We start from the raw sequence: 10046 nt of genomic DNA on the forward strand, positions 1-10046 counted from the left end.
TCTTCTTCGAGCTCTGCTATATTTCTCATCATTCTATAATGTATAGCTGATATCTTAGCAATAATGATACTGGGTTCAAATACAGCTTCAATGTAATATGACCACCATATCCACTTAAACATGACCTTTTGTTATGTTGCACATATTTTATGTAACACAATATTATTAGATATAGTAGGAAAATACAAATGTAGCTTCCTCAAGCATCATGTGCTAGTACCCAAGTTAAATAAAATACAGAACAATTATCATACTTTCTGATCCATTGCTTATCAAGAAATATTTACTTTTATATTACCTATTATTAGGAATTTACTGATTACCTATTATTAGGAATGTAATTACATGTAAAATATATGTAATATTGTGTATATATACATATGAGTGTGTGTGTGTATATTATATATATATATTATATATGATTAGTAAAGCAGATGTAAATTCCTGCCCATGCAGGCCTTATATCCTAGGTTGAAAACTGAGACATGCACAATAACTTTTTCTAGAATGTTCGAAAAGGACATAGTGTCAGCAAGTTGACCTATAACACTTTTGGATGATCATTTTGTTGGATGAGTTCTTTTTACCATTTTGATTATTTTGGTCTCGTCTAAAACACAAGGATAGCACACTATCACTTGATATACAAAAATATGCTTGAAGTATATTTTTTTCTGCACAAATACAGTGTGGTTCCTCTACCTTGTAGTCAAAATTCTCCATAGAAGAGTTCTCAGAATAGAAAACATTGCATTGAGGTTACTTAGCATCTCATCTGTCATACTTACGTAGACTTAAAAGAGGGGAAAGAACATACACAATGTCCTCAGAAGACAGCAGTCCACCTTTCAGCTATTTGAGAAATAGAATTATTATAAACTTAATAAAGTATTCTGCAGTTATATATTCCAACTAGCTTAAATTATTCATTTCATATCCTAGTACTTCCCCCCACATATGCCACTTTATGGTTTTAAGCTAGTTGATTTATAAAAATGTCATCAACATAGTGCAAATTAATGATTCCAGCGATACACATTTGCGATACCTTAGGTATGTGACAGGCAATTAAAAAAAGTTGTATTGATTTGTCTAAAATGTTAAATGACATAATAGCCATACAGTAAAGTATTGAATAATTTAAGTAAATCAATGTTTTCTGAATTTTGTAGGAGTACAAACTGTCTTGGGTGCTAAAGTAAATCAATATAATAAAATAAATATGAAGCAGTTTATAATGACGAATGTATGGGTTGATAATAACCAGAGGTAGAATCTGATTTAGCCATTGTAACAAACAACTTCCAGGCATCTTTTGTGCACTATTCCCATCAGAAAACATGGTATTATATAGTCAATTGATTTTAGCACTTAAATAGCTTTTCATTTGCAAGACACCTAGCCTCAGTATAAGCTAAACCTTTCCCAGAGTGTCATTAGTTATGGCTTGATTTAGAATGATAATACATATTTACTACCATTACAGCGATTTTGTGTGTTTTATGTGGTCTGTAAATAATGTTACATTTTATGAGGAAATGAGAAATGTTCATTTGTTGTTCTCCTATATTTGCAAGATTTAGGATTTAGCATTTTTGTACTTTCACGGATCTCTTTTTACCCTCATTTCCAATGGTAAATCCAATGAAAAATATTTATTTTCATGTAGCTAGGTCTGTATGCATTTTTTAGTTTCCCATTTTATTTAGAAAATAGAAGCATAGTATTATATGCGTATGTAGGGACATGTTTCTCCTACATAGTGTGTCTTTGTGGTTTACTACAATTTGAAGACTAATGAAATCTTTGGACCCTTTCCATAGGAAAAAAAAAGAAAATTGAATGTAGACATAAACACAATGCTATATATAATTTAAGAGAATTCAGATTTATCCCGAATTCTTTTCACATTCATACACAAAGAGTAACAATTAAAACATGGAAAACAGCCATAATTGCAGTGCTGGAAACTTTAAATACTTCAAAGTTGTAGCTAGACTTAAAATGATGAATATAGATAATTGCTATAAATACTTTGCCCGTAATTTGTATTATCCCTTCACTATTAATTCAGAAAAAAGAAAATTCCCCAGGAAAGGGCAACGATGTGAGAACATCACTGAGAAAAGATAGGAACAAAGGAGTCATTCCTGAAATAGGAGATCCAGAGTGGACAAAGGACTAACACCCAAATTACAGAAAAGGAAATACACACACACATCTCATTGAGACCTGCTAGAAAATCATGGTGGATTAGGTATGGGCCATGTTGCCAAACGGAAATTGGATGGATTATTTTATACTGACCTTGGTAAAATGATTTGGACTCTGATACAACCCTCTTCTGCAAACTGGGGATATAATATGATTTATTTCGTGCATCTGATGGTTAATTCCATACAAAGTATTTAGTTAAATTCCTGGCATACATTTGGTAGGAAGATTGTGACTAAACTCAGAATGTGCTTTCATTTCTATACCAATTCTGTTTGTTATACGAGTTGTTCTGAACTCAAATGTGGGACATCTTGGAGATAGGGAAAAGCCTTAGAATGTTTGTTTGGAGGGACAACCAGGCTAATCAGATTTTTTATCCCTCACTTATCATACTAAACAGTAGGCAACAGAAACATCTACCCTAAGGGAAGGAGGGAATAATGAGGACCCTTTGGCCAGAAAGCAGAAAAGAACCCTGTGCAAGAGACACAGATTAATCAAAAGGTTCCATGCTCAAAGGTCCAGTCATAGATAGGCATACCATCTGGAAGTATATATCACCACACATGCAGCACCAGACCTGGAGGCAGGGTATAGTAAGCTATATGTAGTACTCTCAAAACAACCTAATGGGAATCTCAGATTCAAAACAGGAATATAAAACCAAGAATCAGCAAAATGTTCAGAAAAGATAATCTCGTAAACCTAAGAGATCAAATTCATAAACAGGTAATAATTTTTCTATAACAAAGTTAATGTATAAAGCAGCAGATAAAAATATTAAAATAAATATATAAAAAACAAGACTGATATGAGAAGGCCCTGCATCCATAAGGTAACATACTAGAGATTTTTCAAATGAAATATTTTATTTTAGGAAAAAGAAAAAAGAAAAGCTCAATATTGAACTGAATAGGAGAATGAGAGGAGAATGAAAAGAGACACTTAATGAGCAGGCAAATAAAATGGGACCATGTTCCCAGGGAAAGGGCAATGCAAAGGGAGATAAAATCATGAATGAAGAGTTAATAAGTATAGAAATCAAATATAACTTCTCGAAGGAATGAGCAGAAGGCAGGGTAAGAAAGGTGAAAAGAGGAAAGTGTCACTCATTTTTAAAAACATACAGAGAAAAGTTAAAATGCTGACTAAAAAATACCAATAGTATAACTATGACATTTTTAAGGAAAAAATGTAAATAAAAGCATAAAATATTAGTGTAAATTAAATCCTCAACCCTATCCATGAACTCGAGACTCATAAAACCAGCTTCTCATTTAACAGCTCCATTTGCATGTCTGATAGATATCTCAAATACAGCTTGTTGAAAACAGAACTCCTGACTTTATCTCCATATAGACAAAATCTCTCCATCAGCCCTCTACATCTCAGTAAATGGAAACTCAATGGTCGGCGGCTAGAACAAGGATCTTAAATGATCTCTGACTCTTCTCTGTCCTTCAAGTGTATATCCATTCCAACAAAAAATCTAATTCGGACCTCATTCCAAAATATAGGCAATATCCTACCAATTCTCAACACCTCTATCACTTGTGCCTTTTTTCTAAGCTACCATTTTTGCTTACCTGGATATTTATTTTACACAAATCTCATATTAGCCATTCTAAATCTAAATCTGCCCAAAACCTTCTAAAGACTCTTCATTTCACTCTAAATTAAACTCAAGTCTTTTAGAGCTTGCTGGTTTCTACATGGTTTGGCCTTTAGCCACATTTCTGACCTCATCTCAATTATCTTCATCCTACCTGGCCTTTTTGTGTTTTTGACCATGCCAAGTGCCATTTACTTTTTTCATAGCTTCCGAATTTGGTTTTCGGTCTGCCCCAAATTTACTTTGCTCATCTCTTGGCTTCACTTGACAGGGATCATGAGTAAGTTCCAGACATCAATGGATGTCCTTCCCTTCTAAAATCCATAGCCTTGCCACTGTCATCTGTCTCAAATATGATGGAATTGATTTCATTATGCCCTCTCATCCTGTGTAAATAGGTGATCACAGGAAGCCTAAACCTTCATTTTACTAGGCATCTTATGCATTCCAATCTACAAATTGATTAAATCTTCCTTATTCTCATCACTTTAAGCCTTCCCCAATTCCTGAACTCTTTCTATCATGCCTTTTGAAATGACCAATCATCTGCAAAATCCACTTTGTCTTCATATTTTCTCTGAACACCCTTACTCCTTTTGTTCCAATAAACCTGCACTCTGCCTGAGAGGTCAGTGCTTTTACATAGTCTTTATACATAGAAACTGTTCTCTATGCCACTGAAAAGATGTTGAACCGTTGGGTCTGGATATAAAAAGGTGTGTTTCCTGTTCTTCATTCCATCCTTAAAACTATTATCTCCTGCATTTCCCTAAAACTATCTGCATTTAAAATTCTTGTTAGGGCAGCCCGGTGGCCCAGCGGTACAGCGCCTGCCTTCAGCCCAGGGCATGATCCGAGAGACCCAGGATTGAGTCCCACGTCGGCTCCCTGCATGAAGCCTGCTTCTCCTTCTGCCTGTGTCTCTGCCTCTCTCTCTCTCTCTCTCTCTCTGTGTGTGTCTCTCATGAATAAATAAATTTTAAAAATCTTAAAAAATAAAATAAAATTCTTGTTATTACTTTATATTTCCAATTATGAAAATTATTGTGCAGTTTCCCAATACCTACATTATTAATCCTTATTTTTGGATGACTTCAGTTCCCAATTCACTGTCATCCTGTTTACTGGTTACCTGTCTTTTTGGGATTTCAGTATGTGTATAGATGATCCTTCCAACACCTTCACTTCTGACACCTTGAGTCCTCTCCCTTGATGTTCCTATTCTTCACCCTACAAAAGCAACTCACCACAATCTTGTCCTTAGATTTCTGCATATCTTTCATCTCAATTTCAGGCATTTCCTTCTCTGATCCTTGCCAACTAGCATTTGAGGTCACTTCTTTCAAGATCTAGGCTCCAGGGACATCTGGGTGGCTCAGCAGTTGAGCATCTGCCTTTGGCTCAGGGCATGATCCCAGGGTCCGGGATCAAATCCCACATCCGGATGCCTGAAAGGAGTCCGCTTCTTCCTCTGCCTATGTCTCTGCCTTTCTCTGTGTGTATCTCACGAATAAATAAATAAAATCTTAAAAAAAAAAAAGGATCTAGGCTCCAAGAATCTCTCTACACCATAGGGGCTACAAATGTTACTGCATTTCCACTGCCTCTTACCTATTGGTGTCCTCTTGTCTTTAGCCATCTTAAATACCATGGTCAATCAATATAATGTTTCTTTTACCAATTCCTTGTCTCTCCCCTCTTTTTTTTTTTAATTTAAACTCACTTGGAAAAAGCACCACTTCTGAGTTAAACCCAATTGTCTACATTTATTTCTGCATTCTTGCAACTAATCAACTTACTTATGTGATGGCACAAACCTTAGGAGCTTTTAGGCTGTCCAACAATCACACAACTCCAGGTCCTTCATCTCCACTCTCCTAGATGGCTCCTTTACTGTCTTTGCTCTCCTCAAAAATTCTAGCTCTCCTTCCTCCCTTTTCCCTAATTTCAGGAGATGTCCTGATTTACCCTTTGCTGGTTTAATTTCAACATTAAAAAAATGTTCTACAGAATCCCACTACCACACATACCCACTCTCAGGATCTGCACCTTATGTACTCTCTTTCCAACTGTTACTTGAATCAATTGTCAAAGTACTATACCAACTGAATCTGTTTATTTTCTAGATAGAATCTCCTCTGTCCATTTAAGTTTTATGCTCTAGCAATTTTTTATTCTTCCTTCCTTACTCTATATTTTGTGCAATTTTATTCTCAGGAATATAACACACACACAGTTCCTTTCTACATACTAAGAAACAAAACAAAATGAAATGGATAATACAAACTAGCTTGATGCCATTTCTCTCAGGTCCCACACAAGTTATTTTCTCCCCTTTAAAAATATCATCTTTAAGTAGGCTCCACACTGGGAGTCAAACATAGGGCTTGAACTCACAACCCTGAGATCAAGACCTGAGCTGAAATCAAGAGTTGGATGCCTAACTGATTGAGCCACCCAAGTTCCCCGCAAAATATCTTATTTCTCTTAAATTCACTCAGATTTAGCTCTTCGAGTCACCAAAATATGGTTTCAAGGGCAGGGGGAGCCAATATTAGGGATATTTTTACAACATATCCTTCAAAAATAATTTATGAACTGGAAAGGATACAAGTAGATTCAAAGTTTAAAGGAGTAATAGAGACAAGGAAGAAGTTTTAGCATTGGAATAATCTACCTCTCTCATCATACTTGTCCAGGCCTATTGTGAAGCACATTACTTGGCTTATGTCAAACATCACAAAAACAGAATAGTATTTGAGTTTTTACATTTATTTATTGTACATTGTTCTTTAGGGGCTTTGAAGAAAAAAATGTGGGTATATTATCAAAATCAGCTAAGAAGTCAGGTGAAATCCTCATTTAATTAAATCATGCCCAGGTAGACAGATTGATGAATATGTGTGAATTTATACAGAGATAAACAAAAAAAGTTCTAAAGATTGATCAAAAAGTTTCATATGAGGTCAAAAGATTAAAAATGTATGACAAATAGCATTTTAAGTATAAATATGTAACTTCATTCACAATGCACACAAATGCTCCTCTCCACTGCTCCACTGTTCAGTTGCTTTGTGTTTCCAACAGCCCAGTCTCCCAAAGTCCAGCTATTTATTAACATAAAGCCATCAATCAGAAAGTTCTACTATCACTTGAGAATGAAAAACGTAGCTCCAAACCACATTTATTTACATATAAAATACATCTTGCTTTTCATGCTGTCACAGTCATGGGAGAGATTGTGATATTTAGTCGATCGTTTTAACTTAGTTCTATTGTTCAAAATTCTCAGAATGTAACACTAACTTTGTAATATGCAGTATGGTGAATAATATCATATTAAATACGTCAATGACAACAAAAAATTAAAAGTAAAAATAAATGAATTTATAACTTACACTTTTACTTATTATAGATAAAAAGAAAACTGTATTATTAAAATACTTTTGTCTTCCCAAATAGTTTGGGAGTTGGAAATAGTCCTGGTAAATATTCTCATTTGTAAAGCTCTAGTCTTTATTCACATCTCTGTATGTTTTTTGTTGTTTTAAATGGAAGTGGATTGGGAACACATTTTAAATTTAATTTTCCTCTTAAAATCACAGCAAAACTATAAATCCCAACAAAGTTAGAAAATATGTAAAAAAAAGTAACATTTTTACTAACATTGGTTATAGGATTATAGATACATTGACAAAGGCCAGGAAGACTGATGCAATTATCTATGGGAACTAATTAGACAACTGTCTGATAAATCTTTTAATTGAAAGGCACATTGAGTTCCCAGACATAAACACATAGACATGAGTTTTCAAAGTTTTTTTTTGAGTTTTCAAAGTTCTGATGAAAAATGCATAATTCTAAAAGATCTACGTTTTGAAAAATACACAAAAAAATTGGACAACCATCAAACTTGTACTGACAATACAACTTGGTACAATAAGAACTCAGTGATAACTGTTAAATGTTAAACAACTGGCCAGGTTGCAGTTTCCTATCATCTGAGAGATCCTGAAGGACAAACCACAAACACCAATACACAGATGAGAGTGTTCAGGTTTAATCTCTATGTCCAGATAGGCTCTCCATCTGGGTTCATTTGCAGAGGAAATTGATGAAAAGTAAAAACACTAGAAACCTCCTTTTTCTTCTTCTTTTTTTTTTTTTGGCTAAAAAATGTATTGTCAGGTTGTAAAAAGATTTTATTTATTTGAGATAGAGATTGAGAGAGAGAAAGAGCAAGAGCCAGGGAGCAGAGGGAGAGGGAGAAGCAGGCTCCCCACCGGGCAGGGAGCCTGACTCTCAGGGCTCCATCCCAGAACCAGGAGATCATGACCTCAGCCAAAGGCAGATGCTTAAACAACTGGGCCACCCAGGTGCTCCTAAAAATGTTTTGTTGCAGAGACTACATGTCTGCAGAAGCCTGTGAGTGTTCTATCCCAAAACTGCATCAGGAAAACTTTAGCTGCAAATGCTCTGTAGATCTCATAAAGGGTACAGAAGACAACAGAAAAGGAAGGACCACTTAGCACAACAAATTTCAACTGTGAAGGACATAGGGATTTGTCCTAGAAAGCAGTACAGGGCTGATATGGATTTACCAGGGGATTTACCTCTCTGCCTTTGCCTAAAGGCTTCATAATTCTGACCAAGCGAAATAGGATAATAGCTCTTGAGCAGTTGTTCAGTGTTTTATTTCTGTTTACCCTTTTTCAAATTGTATGTTGTATTGCGATTGCCTATGTTAACCAAACCACTGCATATTTGGCATGGGGAGGGGAGTGTGTACAGATAAGCTGCCTTTGTTTTTTAGTTTGTTTGTTTTTTTTAAGTTCAGTTTATATATGGTCAGACCACTTGGTACTATAATTGACCCTGAAAGAGAAGACCACACATTAGCTAGAAATCCTGGGATGGGTGACAGAATGGAAAGAACTTTGTGAATTTTGCGTGTGAAAAGAAAGATATGCAAGTATTCTTATCTTTTCAAGAGCAAGAACTGTGGCAGAGACAGCGAGCTGCCCTCTAATAACCTCCTCTCGCAATATAAGAGTATTTTGTTGAGCAATGGTCATCCAGCTAAAGCAAACTTTTCCAATCTCTCTTGCGGCTAAGTATGGCTCTATGCCTAAGTTCAGACCATTGCACTATAAACATAAGAGTTGTCAGGGTTCTTTCCCTAACAGAAAGAAATCCTCCCTCTACATCCCAGCCTTCCTCATCGCTTCACTCCTCATGCATAAATCACAATATCATAGAGGAAACTGGAGTAGACATATTGGACTATGAGAATGAAGCCATGTGTTGAGATAATGGAGCAATGAAACAGAAGACTGACAGTTATGGAGTTGCTTTACCTTATATTTATTGGAGAAACAAACTACCTTTTTTTTTAAAGTAACAATTATTTGGAGTCATTTCTGACTCAGCTAACTCCAGTATCCAAACTAACCTAAGAAAGTATTCTAGGAAAATTAAAACAAGATTCAAATGAAAGGAAGACAAAGGAGGCCCCATGAAGACTGTCTTTTTAGCAATTAATCTAATTACATGTATACACTTGAGAAGTAAGAAGATAAAGATGGCTCTTTGATCAAGATAATGTAGTTCCCAATCAAAAAATAGGTTATAGAAATTGCAATATTTCATATGACTTTTCTATATCCACAAGATATTAACTCCAGGAAAATCACAATACTGTACCAGTAGTTATGGTATGATTACAAAGCAGTCTAACATATGATAATTGTTTTAAGCAGTTGATAAAGTGTAAGAAAGAGAATGAATTGAACCTGAGAGCTTGAACATGCTCCTTCACGTGGTTTAAAGAAAAAGATACATGTTTTCTTACTTGAGACCATCGCTAACCTTAATTATGTAGTTAATAATATGTACATAGCCATGATACTGACTTGTAAATCTCTCCAGTTTGAATGCTGAATGCATTTTAATGAACCCTAACAACAGATTTTTAAGATATAAGTTAATATTATTCTGCTTAAAAATTAGAGACTGTAGGTACAGAGTGTTCAGGTATTTTTTTTCAAGACCTAACTGCCTCCAGAAGCTGGACCCCCATTTATTGCCTGTAAGAACGGACAACAGGATGTGTAAACTCAAATTGGTATATTATGTTTTAATTGCATTCTTTAGAACGATGGTACTAATAATCAAATCAAACAAAACCAGATATTTTAAGGTCTTTCTTTAAAAACCT

The sequence above is a fragment of the Canis lupus genome, unplaced genomic scaffold (assembly GCF_011100685.1).
Source record: "Canis lupus familiaris isolate Mischka breed German Shepherd unplaced genomic scaffold, alternate assembly UU_Cfam_GSD_1.0 chrUn_S45H204, whole genome shotgun sequence".
Taxonomy (NCBI): Eukaryota; Metazoa; Chordata; class Mammalia; order Carnivora; family Canidae; genus Canis; species Canis lupus.